At 45.1% G+C, this 14,266-nt stretch overlaps 1 long non-coding RNA gene across 3 annotated transcripts in view; it reads left to right on the forward strand.

Annotated features, from left to right (window-relative positions):
• The window catches only part of LOC144772429 (uncharacterized), a 1,363,881-nt gene that overhangs the window by 69,107 nt on the left and 1,280,508 nt on the right, over window positions 1–14,266 (forward strand). For all 3 annotated transcript variants that reach the window (XR_013599737.1, XR_013599738.1, XR_013599740.1), the window contains exon 2: window positions 7,044–7,124. This is a non-coding gene — a long non-coding RNA (uncharacterized LOC144772429). The remainder of the gene's footprint in view (window positions 1–7,043; window positions 7,125–14,266) is intronic.

Raw genomic sequence — 14,266 nt, forward strand, 5'->3', positions numbered from 1 at the left:
CAGAGTCCGAATAGCTTCTTGCATTCGTAGAATAGTTTCTTTCATTTGTTGAATTCCCTAGCCTGTGAAAAGTCAGTTGTAGGCATTTGCAGTTAGACACAGTGATGAGAAAAAGTCTCTTTCTTCCGCATCCAACTGGACCGCACTAAGAATAGGCCGAGGGAGATCTTTAATATTGTCAAACAGCAAGCCATGTCTTCCTCCCCACATTAAATAATAGCCTCTAAAGAACGATGTGAAGAAATTGCCAGCTTCTTCACAGACAAAATCGCTAAAATTGAGCAATCCTTCCCTCAAGTCACAACACTACCTCCTCTGTGAACTACCCTCACTGACAATCCTTCCTCCATGACAGTCCGACCGCACCGAACGTATCAATAATCAAATAACCCCAAATGGAACATACAACAACCTTTTTAACACCCAATTGAGAAGCTACGCCAATTGGTCAAGCTTCTAACCCATGACGGAACTAGAAATCTTTACTATTATTGCGAAATTAAAGCCCACTTCACACACCAAAGATCAACTCCCTGCAAAAATAGTCCAGAACCTAAACCATATCATCGCCCGGTTTTGGACAAAAATCCTCACTATCCCTTGCATCTGGGTGTGTACCGGATTCCCTCCAACTAGGTCAAATCATACCCATGCTCAACCCCAAAGCAGATGCTAATGATCTCAACAACCTCAGACCTATCTCTAACTTCCCGTTTGTAGCCAAAACCATGGGAAAATGTGTCTTACAACGACTCAACAGGCACATGTGTGAATACAATCTACCTTCTAATCTGGTTTCAGGAAATGCTGCAGCACAGAGACCGCCATGCTCAATATTGCAGATGACATCCATCGATTATTAGAGGATAGAGATACGTGCCTACTTAGCCTACTTGACCTATCAGCGGCTTTTGATACAGCAAATCACACATCCCTGCTGGAGTCACTGAAGATCTGCTCCGGTTTCAATGGCATAGTTTGAAATCTTACCTACAACGCTGTTCGCAACAAATCAAAATGAAGTCCTGCCTCTTGCAATTCACACCTGTCACTCTTGGTGTCCCCCAGGGCTCAATGCTCTCCCCTCCCTTTTCAACCTCTTAATGGAACCCCTTACTACCATCCTAAAGGAAGCAGGGATCAAATACCACCTCTATGCAGGTGACACACAACTCTACTACAAAATAAAATCATCCAGTGACATCATACATCTTAATGTCACACTGATTAAGATACAATCTTGGTTTGAATCCAGCCATCTAAAATTAAACCCCATCAAAACAGAAGTTATCCTGTTCTCCCCCAAAAGTAACCACCTTCCAGTCCAAGGCTGGATCTGCGACCTGAAGGCTCTAAATTGTTCACTCACTCTATCCAAATCGGCTAAATCCTTAGGCTTCACTGTGGACAAAAATCTGCCAATGAAGGATCACATCAAAAATGCAGCCTAATTAGCGCTTCACACACTAAAGCACCTCCAACAAATTAAACTATTCATTCCAGTGGACGATTTCAAAGGGGTTGTCCAATCTCTGGTGCTCTCCAAACTTGACTACGGGAATGCCATCCTCACTGGGACCCAAAAAACTCACCTTGCCCCCCTCAGATCAGTACTAAACATGGCAGCCTGGCTCATAACAGACATTAAACGGTATGAACACATCACTCCTGCCCTCAAATCCCTAAAATCCCTAAAATGGCTTCCCATTGAAGGAAGATGAATCTACAAGACTGCCTGCATCACCCACAAAGCACTTCGCTCTCATTCCCCTGACTATTTAGACAGCAAACTCACAAAAGCAGGAAGAACCAGGCTTATGAGAAGCTCCACCGCTCTTCTTCTCGTTCCTCCCAAATTAAAAAGAAAAACTACCCAGGCACGCTGTATTTCAGGTAATGCTCCCAGCATTTGGAACTCCCTCCTGTGGGACCTACAATGCAACACCACTTTCCCAGGCTTCAAAAGTGACTTGAAACACCATCTCCTTAATAAATACTGGATCTCAGGAACAAACTAAATCTCGGTTCTAATAGGCTCACTTGCTCAGTTTAAACTCCATTGATCAATTGGCTCTTTTCCTTTCTTGGTGTATGCATCTATTGTCTTGATGTCTTTCTCTCCATGGACTCTAATGTTCGAACGGACCTCAATTTAGTACCCTCATGGATAAATGGTTCTAATTTTTTGTTTATATATTTTTGTGGGGTATTCCTCCTGCTCCGCCTAACTATATTTTCCCTTGTATACATGTTAATGTGTTTTTATACCTATGATTATGGCACGTAATATGCTCAGTGTCTGATTATTGCCTTGTTTTCGATTCTGTAAAGCGATCTGATACCTCCAGGTCTAGCTAGTGCTATGTAAAACCTTAAATAAATAAATAAATAAAAGATCTACTAGGGATAGTCTAGGATCCCTAGAGAAAAGAACAAAGGCCAATAATAAATCGTATACTTGGTATTTAAAGCACCTGACACCCCAGCTAGACAGTAGCACATTACACAGGTTGAACATCAGTCACCAGAGTTAGTTATTATATTGACCAGCTCCGTGAAAAAGTATAGAGAGCTAATTATTGTGGCGAAATGTAAAATTTACTAGCTTTCGTAACAGAAAGTAACAGAAAGTTTAAATTTTATTAAGGACATGAAGGCGAGGATTATGTTTAACTCTCCTCTCTTTGCTAACTCCGTCAGCAAACTACCTTTTCCTTCAACCATAGGGAAGGTGATATAAAAACCATACAACTATCTACACTCCACCAGAACAGTACAATAGTCATTCTTCCTGACCCCCCTCTTTTTTAGCGTCCTAGAATCCATCACCTCTTTGTGTGTTACTCCTGTTTTGCTGTCTCGGTTCCCATATTGATAAGACATTTGCATATTTACATCCATGTTTTTAAATTTTTCTAGCAGGTAAAAGAAAAAAACAATTGAACCATATATTATTATAGTATTCTATTTCATCCTACACCACGTCTATCATTTTCCATTGGACGACATGCATTAACACCAGCAACTCCATTACTTACTCCTTTTATGAGAACATTCAGCTTCGTAGTTCAGTCCTTTAAATTCAGGAGGGTGACAGTCTACCTGACCACTGGGAGGGATAATCCTCGCCTCTGTGTCCTTAATAAATTTGACACTTTCTGTTACAAAAGGTAGGTAATTTTACATTCTATGTCAGGATCATGAGGCAAGGATTATGCTCGCTCCCCACCAGAGATGCCATATCCAACACCGGTTTAAAGTAAAACCTTGTAAATGTTGAATCCGTGAACAAGTCATCTTCCATTCTGGCTCCCAGAAGAAAAGCCTAAGAGATCTTTGCTCCACAAGCCAAGTGGTCCCCAAATTGTGAGGTATCAATCACTGCCTCTTGCAGGGCCCACCTGACCCATCTCTCTATAGTGGGCAATGAGACCGCTTTGAAGGGTTTACGAATGGAGATCTGAAGCTTCATCTTGCCAGGGTGTCTATTGACCTCTATCATGTCTTTATAAGCCTTAATACATCTCACCACACTTAGCTTTGCTTTGTCATTTAAGGCTGGATAAGAAGTATGTTTTGAATTACATTTAGTTATTTTGGAGATATGAAAAGTAATCCCCATCCATGGTAAAAACACTACCTTTAATGCCCAGAGCCCGTCTAGCCGTGATTCTCCTGCCGGAGATCAGAACCAGCAACATTTCCAGCTTACCTGAATCTTTTTTCCGGGAAAGGTATTTGTTACTCTTCCAAGAGAGGAACCTTTTAGGGAACTTATTTGCATCCCACAGGAAGGAAGATTTAGGTTCTGTGAAATGGATAGCTGTATTCCCCTTGTCTGCTTCCAGACTATCGGGTGTTACCTTATTGGTGACCCATCCTCTGGGAAAAGTCCTGCCAAAGTGGCCTATCGGAAGGTATTCACAGACCTGTATGCCATACTTTCAGAAGCCAGGGTGGATAAGAAATGTTGTAGTGAGTCAACGTCGGACCTCAAGGGATCCATATCCCTCTGCATTCACCAAGCCATCCATCTTGTCCAAGCTAACATTTATCTTTTAACTGTGGTATCTGCCCATGCTTTTGACAAACGTTGCTCAGCTTCCTGCCAAAGTCCAGGGACTTTCCATTGTTCCTGATAATCCTCCATGCCATGAGATACAGTTGCCCGCTCACAACCAGATGGTGTGTGTTCCCTTGACGATCCAGAAGAAGATCTCAAAACAGTGAAGGGGGACTTGATAATCCCACGAAAGTTCCATCAGAACTTGAAAACAAACTTGCAACTTCCACATCGATGTGACGACCACCAGTTCCACCTTCTGCCTGCATGTCTCTTCTGAAAATCTCATTATCATGGCAAATGGGGGTGAAAGCATATCCTTTTTCCCGGCTCCAGCCTTAGAGAAAAGCATCTGTGCCGCCGCCAGTGGGTCTGGCCTCCAGCTGAAGACTCTAAATGCTTGTTGGTCCAGAGCGATACCAAAGGGGATGCTGGGCGGAGCATTTGAGCAAATCAAACACTCGGACCGGTTTTAGGTTCATAACCCTCATCAGCCAGGCTATCTTGAATCCAGTGACAAAGTGAGCAAGGGACCCACGTATGGGCATACCCTGCCAACTTAGGGCGAACAAAGCGATACGAAAGGGGATGATGGATGGAGCGTTTGAGCAAATCAAACACTCACCCCCAGTCAACTGATCTGGGTTTAATCCATCATCATTCTTTAACTCACTTCACCACCCCATTTTAGACATGGCCATATGCAAATCAGTCTGACCCAGTGCCTCATGGGAACAGTCCAGCCTGAACTGCCAAGCCATGTCTTCCCTGGAACGGAAACAAGTATCCTGGGACCGGTTTCGGGTTCATAACCCTCATCAGCCAGGCTATCTTGAATCCAGAGGCAAAGTGGGTCCAGACATGAGGCGAACAGACCCAACGTGAAGGAACTCCATCTGTGTTCTATTACCTTAAATACCTGTGGGTATATCTTCCACCGACTCATGTCTTGCAGATATTTCGAGTGCCAATCCGCCACTTTGTTGTTGCTGCCAGCAAGGTGTTGGTGTTCTGCTCTCACAGAGATCTTGTTGTTCAGGCAAAAATTTCTGAAATTCTGGCTAACCATCAATCAATCAATCAATCAATGACACTTATAAAGCGCGCTACATACCCGTAGGGTCTCAAGGCGCTGGGGGGGGGGGGGGGTGCCGCTACTGCTCGAACAGCCAGGTCTTCAGCTTCTTCCTGAAGGAGAGGTGGTCTTGGGTCAGGCACAGGTCGGTCGGGAGGGAGTTCCAGGTCTTGGCGGCCAGGTAGGAGAAGGACCTTCCTCCTGTAGTCGCTCTTCGGATGCGGGGGACGGCGGCGAGGGCGTGCAAACCCATAGAACATAGATAAACCCCCTCCACCCCCAGTTGATTGATATATTGCACCGCTGAGACATTGTCCTTCTTCAGCGGGACGCAGCGTTTTGCCCTCTCGTTGGTCCAGCATCGGACTGCAAAGGAACCCAGCAGAAGTTGCAGGCACTTGATGCGTAAGAATTGTTGTTGTGTGGACCATTTTCCTCCTGTGGACAAATCCCTGCATCTGGCACCCAAGCCACTGCTACTCCATGTGCGTGAGCCACTATCTCATTTCTTCCTTTACTTCCTCCACCAATGGAACTTGTTCGGAGTACATCAGTCCCTTGTGCAGATGATATGTCTTGAGGCATTGTAGGGCCCTGTAGTTGAGTGGCCTCAGAAATGTAGCCTATATTGATGATGATAATAGGACGACAATCCATGTGAGTAGTTTCGGAGAGGTTGTTTGTCATGAGAGGGATTTGCGAAGCTCTTGACAAATTTGTCTGATCTTTTTAGTAGGAATGCTGAGGATTATCTCTTTTGAGTCTGTTACAAACCCCAAGCAGTTCTATAGGAGGGTGACCACCGTCTGCTGGTGTTCCGATAATCGGTTTCGACCATATACCTGGAGGCTATCAGCGGGTATTGCAAGAAGGCATATCCCTTGGGACCGAAGGCTCTCCGTGACTGGACGTAGAACCTTATTGAAGCACTAGGGGGCTGATGATTGGCCTTCTCATAAGTACTGTAGGAATTTGTGATGTGAGGGAAAGACTGGAATCGTCAGATAAGCATCCTTCGGGTCCAGTCCTCCCAACCAGTTATAAAGACTCAAGAGGTCCCTTAAAAGTTGTATAACTTCCGTCTTGAAGTGATGGTAGACTAACCGTTTGTGGAACTCCTTGAGGTTGGTAACTCTGTCAGGTCACCAAACACTCTTGCCTGTAAGGTGCTTGCCGTAGTTTCGCAGAGACGCTATGAGCCAACTTCCAAGAACCCAATCAAATAACCTGTGATTCTGTATACACTTAAGGCTACACGATAGAACTCAGGGAGGAGGGCTGGGTACTGGGTGCTGGCAAAGTCCTGTTGTCGACCGGCGAGGCAACAATACATATGTGTGAAAATGTGCCCGTGTGTTGTTGTTAAACTACCAACTAATTCCCACTAAGCCTTTTCCCCAGGAAATGCTAAATTCTTTGGAGTTAGGGATAGTTGTCTAGTAGTCTGGTGATGGTGATGAAAGTAGCAGTCTTGTGGTTCAGTCAGGATGATGGTTGTCTCGTCTCCTTCAGTTGTGGAAGAGATTGTGTCTTTCCCTGGAACATGAAAACATTTGAATACGTTACTAATTCCTATGGCTTTGAATTCTCAAGTATCTTTTGTGCACAACCGCTTTCACTTACTCATCTCTGACCCTCAATGTCTTTATGCCATCACGTAGTTCTAAAATGAAGAAATATTTACACAACAATTTGCAAATGAACATTAAAATTCTAAGTATGACAGTCCTTAAGTTCGTCTTTAAATTCTTCCAAGCTTTGTTGCAAAGAAAATGTTCCAAAAATTGTCCTTAACGTTGTTAACAATTACTTTTCAGTTCTATACTTTCGTGCGATGGGCGCCAGAAAATAAGAAATGTTTCACTTAGCTTTTGTTTTGCCTTGTTTTGCCTTTTCCTTCCTTAGATGTTCTGTGAAGAGCTGCACTGTTTTCCTGAAGATTTCATGAATCAAGAAGAGTCAAGAAGAATCCCCATCGGGAAACAGGTAAGCAGTCAGCTGTCCTTAAACGAATCTGGACGGTTAAGCAGCTTCCAGAAGGTGGGTGTGGCATTATATACTCTTGCCACACCCAAAATGGCTGCCACGTCGTGCGCGACGTAATGCGCAGCCGTCTCCTGAGCCCGGTATTGAATCGGGTCGGGTTTCTTTTCAAGGGCTGAAAGCAGTATGTGTTCAGTTCAGCACGCACTCTGTTCTGCTTCCATTTCCAACAGAGCGCTGGAGACAGCGCAAGTTCCTAACCTTGCCATTGCTTTGGATTCTTTGTCTGTTGCTAAATCTCGAGGCAATGAACGAAACAATCATTGATAAAATCCAAAGGCCATTAATGAACCAACAATGACATTATGCTTCTGCAATATGTGTATAATAAAATCACAATTCAAGTAAACATAAACATATTCACATTCATTTATGGAGTGCTAGTTGGCACGGGCCATGGGAGGATTTTAACCGGGAAAAGCTTACGCATTTGCACAGAGGTGTAGTTTGCGTATTTATACAGGAGTGCAGGACCAATATTTATACAGGTAATCAGGCGCTGGCCTCTGTTTCTATTCTCTACCAAGGAACGATGGCTGAGGAAGCCACTGGGATGAATGGTAGTCTGAGCAATAGCGGCTTTCTGAGAAGATCTGCTACCTCCTAAGAGATGAGGAGAGCATCTTGCACTGAGTAGGAGAGGGGCAGATACCTGAGCCTATGGAATGGCTTTCCATAGACTTCTAAGTAGAATCCTGGGATCATCTGCAGTACCCATCCATCCATCGCCATCCCTTTTCAGTTGCCCTCATACAAACACTTCCTTCTCCCACGCTCACACAGGTACACCATTCACCCTTTAATCTGAGAGGCACATTGCTTACACAGGTCCACCACTCAGCCCTGCACTTTTCACAGGCACAACCCTCACACAAAGACACACAAACGCATCCTTCCTGCTGCACACAAAGGCATTGTGCTCAGCCTGAAGTCATAAAGGTACAGTGCACATCCTGCACACATTTAGGAACACCCCTAGCTCTGCTATCACATGGTCACACAATTCACAGTGCAATCACATGAGCACACCTCTCACCCCACACAGGCACTCTGCTCGCATTGCATTCAGACAGGGACACTGCACACTCTGCACTTTCAGACACACCCACAGTATCCTGCACTAATAGGGGTACACAGCTAGCCTTGTACTCATATAGGCACAAAATCCACTTTGCAATCACACGGGCACAGTACTCACCCTTTACTCACACATACATACCACTCATCCTGCCAGGACCTGTGTTAGCATTTGTGGCACCCAGTGCACATTCTTTGATAGTTTTTCCTCAAGCCATGCTGGCATCCTTCTCCACAGATTCCCTCACTACCACCCTCCAATAGTGCCCATTTTCTCTCCTTAGTCCCACTGCCACCTATATATATATATATATTTTTTCATCTGGGATAAATTATCCCCCGCTGTACATTACAAGGATATTGCAAGTCAAAGAGGAGTTCCATAACCAAATAGAGAAACAAGGTCGAAGGCCAAGCTTTTTTATAAGGTCATGCAACTCAGAGGTAACTTGCAATATCCTTATCAATTATGGTAGGGGGTACTTCATCCATACATCACATGGTCACACTATGACCTTTCTCACAAACCACTTAAAACCTTGGTGAGTAGCTCTTTGATATGAAAGAGCAAGCATGTTTGCAAGCAGTAGGTATAAAAATAAAACCTCTAGTGCAACATTAAATACAACAAAAACCTGTTAGGTATTTGTCTCAAGCAGTCATTAGAAAAGTTCAATACAAGTCAATTTTGTTTAAAAAAAGAAAAAAGCTGCAATAGCTCGAAATGTATTGTATTGTAATTGCATTTATTTAGCGCCTGCTACCCCTACCGAGGTGGTGAGAAAGGGTTTGCATTTATATAGTGCTTGCTACCCCCCCACACTAGGCTGTAACTCATAAAGGATTAGTGGTGAATTAGTATAGTAAAATATGCAATTTGAAAAGTGGAGATGTTAGTCTGTTATTATGATTGAAAAGGATAGTGGAGGGATAGAAGAATGAAGGATTTGGACTTTTTTTTCCTTTTTTTGGAGGGTATAGCAGTAGGAGGAGGCATGGGATGAGTAAAACGGTATGTGGAGGGGAGAGGGAAGAGTTTAGTCAGACTTGTTTTGGGGGATTGGTATAGTAAAAGAGGTGCTTAACAAGAGGGGGGACTGCTGGGCTTTTTTCCGAGGTCCAGCATAAGTGCCCTGTCAGATCCTAATAACTAGTAGAATGCTTTTCCTCATACTGTGCTGCCTAGTCAATAAAAGTGAGAGAGTCAACCACCATCATTGGGAATGATAGTAGAGGTGGAACCTGATCAAGGAGAGGGATTTGGAGGGATTTGGAACTAGGGTCCTCACACACCCAGCAAGCTAGGTGTCATGCTTCATCATCTGGACCTGCTCCTCGTTGGGTCGGATCTGCTAGCTAACTGCCACATGTAAGTACTACGTCACAAATCTTCAGTAGTGTGGTTCAGTAACCTCCCACTGTAGGGAATTTCACCTCAATCGGTGTGTGGCGATAATATAGGACACCTGGAAGAATGTATCCAATCCTATGGGGGACAAGGTTGATTCACCTACCCTCCTCGCCGGCACCGGAACAGGTGCTTCCAGGTGTCCTATAGAATCGCCGCACACCGATTGAGGTGTCAATATGTTGTTACTCTGATATGCTTAGCTCATATTGCTTAGTGAGCTGTGTCTGTACAGTGAGTGCTGAAGCCTTCAAGGATATCTCGACACAGTTGTTGTGAGGTCTGATCTTCGCACCTTCCTAGACATAACATATATGTAGCTGCACCCAAATTCAGACTTTAGGCGCGTTTTATATTGCTTTGCACAGAGCATACACACACACACTTGATGGTGCTTCGCATGCAGAGAGCTGGTGGAAGATGATGTGATCCCTTACCACTAAGATCTGAGGTATGGGCCCACCCTGTTAAAACCCAAAGAGACCCTCTTAGATATAATATAATATACTAGCTAGGGAGGCTGAGAATTAGGTGTTGTTTAGCCCTATTCATTTTAGCATTTTAACATGCTTTCACCTTTTGTATTCTATGGACTAGTAACTATGCTTTTTACTTTGTTGCTTATAATATGTTTTGGCACACCCTAACTGAGGTTCCAATTCTCTATGCACAGTTCTGTAGGAACGGAATCCCTGCGACATGGCGTCCAACCGTTGGTGGTCTTATTACATGACACTTGAGTAGTGCAATATTCAATCCTTAAGCCATTCACTATTGTTTCCGGTTAACAGTGGTGTCGGACAAACCTACCTATTTTTTAAATAGGTCTTTTCAAGCTTGAATCTTTCTAAAACGGTTTCCTTGAATTATTACCCAGTTGTGCTACAAGGTTTACTCTGTACCTCTTTCTTTCTGTGTCGTTATGGCCGCGGTGAACATTCCGCAGCATAGTCGCATTGCGGTGCGCAACCATTTGCAGCATTATAATGTTTCCGTGGATGGCATGGCCGTGATAATGGTGGTGAGTGCAGTTGTGGCTTACCCTTACAAAATGTTTTATTCGTGGGTGACCTTCCCAGCTGAGGACGCAAATACTGGTGTGTTCCACACGTACACTGCCACTGCTGTGCCACTGGAATATACTCCGTATAGGGCACAGGAAGTTCCTATTGATGCTTGGCAGCACCGCGTTTGGTTTGATGGCGCCCTACCCTTTCACAGCTCCAAGGTTAGGTCCTTTGTTCATCCAGGCACGAATTGGCCTGTTTTGGCTGGATTTACGCCTCATCCTCAACACGGCGCATGTACCGTGGTTTAGCTAAGACGACTTCATGTAGTCGCAATTAGCGTGATTAGGTCGTTAGTGCAATACATAACCAGTAATCTCCCGGGTGGGGCCCCAGGAGCTGCGGCGCTTCCTGCTGGACAGGGTGGTATGAAGCTCAGTCCCGTCATGGTCAACGCTGTGATGGGCAAGCGCCCCCAGGATAGGGATGATTTTCCTTTCTGGCATGCCGACCAAATAGAAGCAGTATTTCCTAACACAACTCCTGGTGAGAAACACAGGATTCTGACAATTAGCACGCCAAAAGACTTGACCCCTGAAATCGGTGACTGTGAGACCTGGGGTAGAACATTTACGGCAGTCTATGTGAGGTGTTACGGCACACCGTCTATGACTGTTTTGCCAACGGTCCTTAAACGTGTTCAGGATGAACACGGACCAGAGGCAGCTGTAGAATTGGGTATGCGCCTTTGAGGCTCCTTTGATGTAGTTTACGATCTCATACTTGCTAATGTCAAGGGGAATGCGGTGAACTTTCAGGTAGCCAATGCTTTGCAGGCGATTCCCGAGGTCGAGAAACCCCGACAGTTAGCACGAATTATTCTGGTGGCTTATAAAACCGTGGGCCGCAATAGTAGGGGTCTCAAGCCTTTTTCTACTAACGAGAAAAAACAACCGCAAGGGCAGAAGTCAGAAACTGACGAAGAGCCCAAGACCAAAAAACAGAATTGGCCGAAAAAACAAAAACAGGGGAAGCAACAACAACAAAGAGAGGAGTCTCGTCCTGCGTCTCCATTGCCTGCGCCCCCAGAACGTGTTTATGACTTGCGCGATCGCGCGACGATAAAATCACCTGATCGATTTCAGGTTTCTGATCAACGCTCTCCTCGTTCTTTTCAGGGCTCATCGGCATCATCGACCGGTGGAGGAGGAGGCGGCAGGGGTCGGGGTGGCCAGCAGGGACGCGAACAGCCCCGCCCGAAAGACGGTAAAGGCAAGCAGGACGATTCTACACCGAAAAGACCCCAGTTTCAAAAGAAGAAAGTTGCCGCTTTATCAGCGATAGTGAGAACGCAGCTTCGGAATCAGACATGGGCTCTGACCTTGCTGGACAGCTCGGCGGAGATCACCATAGTGCGAGAGGCGCTTCGTCCACTACTGTAGGTGACAGCGACTGATCGTTATGTTGTTGTGGAAACAGCTGACACTCAAGTTTCTCCCCCTGACAGACTTTATGAATTAATCCTGTTCATTGAAGGTGACATTCAACGTACCATAAAAGGGGTATTTTGGGAAAATCTTACGACTACCTATGACATTTTGTTAGCGGAGGCTGACTGGTCCCCACCTTTTGTTCTCGCAGCTCCAAGAGGGGAGGAGGTAATCCTCCCTAGTTTCACGCACACGGTCTCGAAGGTCTCGAAGGAGCATGCGCTGAATTTTGCATAAGTGGGCTAGAGCCCTTGCGCCGGCTCTGTACCGTACACACTGTGGTTGGGATACATTTTCCCCACACCACGAAATTCCTTTGCGGTCACAGCCACAGCCTCAACCTCAATATCCCATCAGACGTGAAGCTAAGGCTTCAGTTGCGGAAATCCTTGTACATTTGGAATATCAAGGTGTAATTGAAACGTGTGTGTCACCAATGAATAACCCTCTTTTTACTGTGACCAAGCCTGACGGGTCATATCGTTAGGTATTGGATTACCGGCATTTGAACTCGCATTGCCGTACCTGTGCAGTATAGAATACTCACGGCTCTGCCTTGGTGGATAGTCTTGTCCGTAAGCGGTTTAAAACCACGCTTGACATATCCAACGGTGGTTATGCCCACCATTTGGATGGTCTAAGTTCCCAATGGATCAGTTTTACATGCGGCGGCGTCCAAAAACAGTTCAAACGTTTACCAATGGGCTATTAGAATAGTCCCGGCATATTTTCTGCCCACATGGTCTCTCTCTTGGAGAGAAACGACCCTGAAGCTTGCTCGTATGTGGATGACATCTATCTCACAGACGACGAACTTTGGGAGCATCTGTGTCGAGTTGACCGTATAATTTGTAGCTTTGCGGACTTCGGTTACAAATTCAACTTTGCAAAGTCGCACATTGCAGAGTACACAGTGTTGTTCCTGGGCTATGAGCTCAACAATGAAGGTAGAGGATTAGCTCCTCACTTCTTGGAGAAATGCACACAGCTGCGCGCTCAGACAACTCTGAAAAAATTACAGTCTTTGCTGGGATTTTAAAATTTCCGAAGGACTTAAATTCCGGAATATGCCCAGCGTATCAAGCCTTTGTATGCTTTGATACAACCAAATTTTACCAAATCGGGCTGGCTGCCAGAACACTCAGCTATACTGCAATCTTTGCAGGCTGATCTGCTTGCTTCTAAATACTTACTGACTCATGATAACCACACCAACCTGGTGATAAGAATCGTCCCTGGGGCGGTGGGTTTCACTTACCTTACTTTTAACGAAGGAGACACAGTACCTATTGCCTACAAATCACACTTGTACACTTCGGCTGAAATGTGATTTTACACTGTGGAGAAAGTTTTAACAGCTGCACAGATGGCGATCCTTAAGGAACCCTCTCTGTCACAGGGAAAGCGCATGTTGGTTGTTACCCCGTGTCCTGCTTTGGAAGCAGTTACGAAGGCCAGTGTACCAAATTCTAAGGCTTTGTTATGTTATGCTATGTTATGTTATTTTATTTTGTAAAGCGCACGGATGCCGCAGCCAAGAGGCGTCCCGGCGCTTAGGAATGGTAAGAAAACACAACACGGAAATTAATAAAACCAGACAGAAGGACTAAACAGTTGAAAATAAGAAAGTCTTCAAGGCCTTTCTGAATGGAAGCAGATCAGGAATGGCGCGAAGGGAGACAGGCAGGGAGTTCCAGAGAGCTGCCGCCATCACAGAGAAAGAGCGTCCGCCCATCCTTGCTTTTCTAAAACGTGGCAGTACAGCAAGGTTTGTCCCTGACGATCGAAGGACTCTGGAAGGCACATAATGGCATATTAGTTGTGACAAAATAGGGGGAGAGGCTAGCTTCAGAATTTTTAAAGTTAGGCAGAGAGTTTTAAATTTAATTCTTTGCCCAACGGGCAACCATTGAAGGTCCTGGATAGTGCGGCGTGCAGACACAAACTTTGGAAGGCCAACCAACATCCTGGCAGCCGCATTTTGCACCCGCTGTAGGCGAACTAATTCTGCTTGATTAACGCCCAGGAACAGGGAGCTGATCATTGACATCTCCGGATGTCACGTTTATTTTTGATGCCTCCTTGCGGTCGCAGGAGTTTTTG

The sequence above is a fragment of the Lissotriton helveticus genome, chromosome 8 (genome assembly GCF_964261635.1).
Source record: "Lissotriton helveticus chromosome 8, aLisHel1.1, whole genome shotgun sequence".
Taxonomy (NCBI): Eukaryota; Metazoa; Chordata; class Amphibia; order Caudata; family Salamandridae; genus Lissotriton; species Lissotriton helveticus.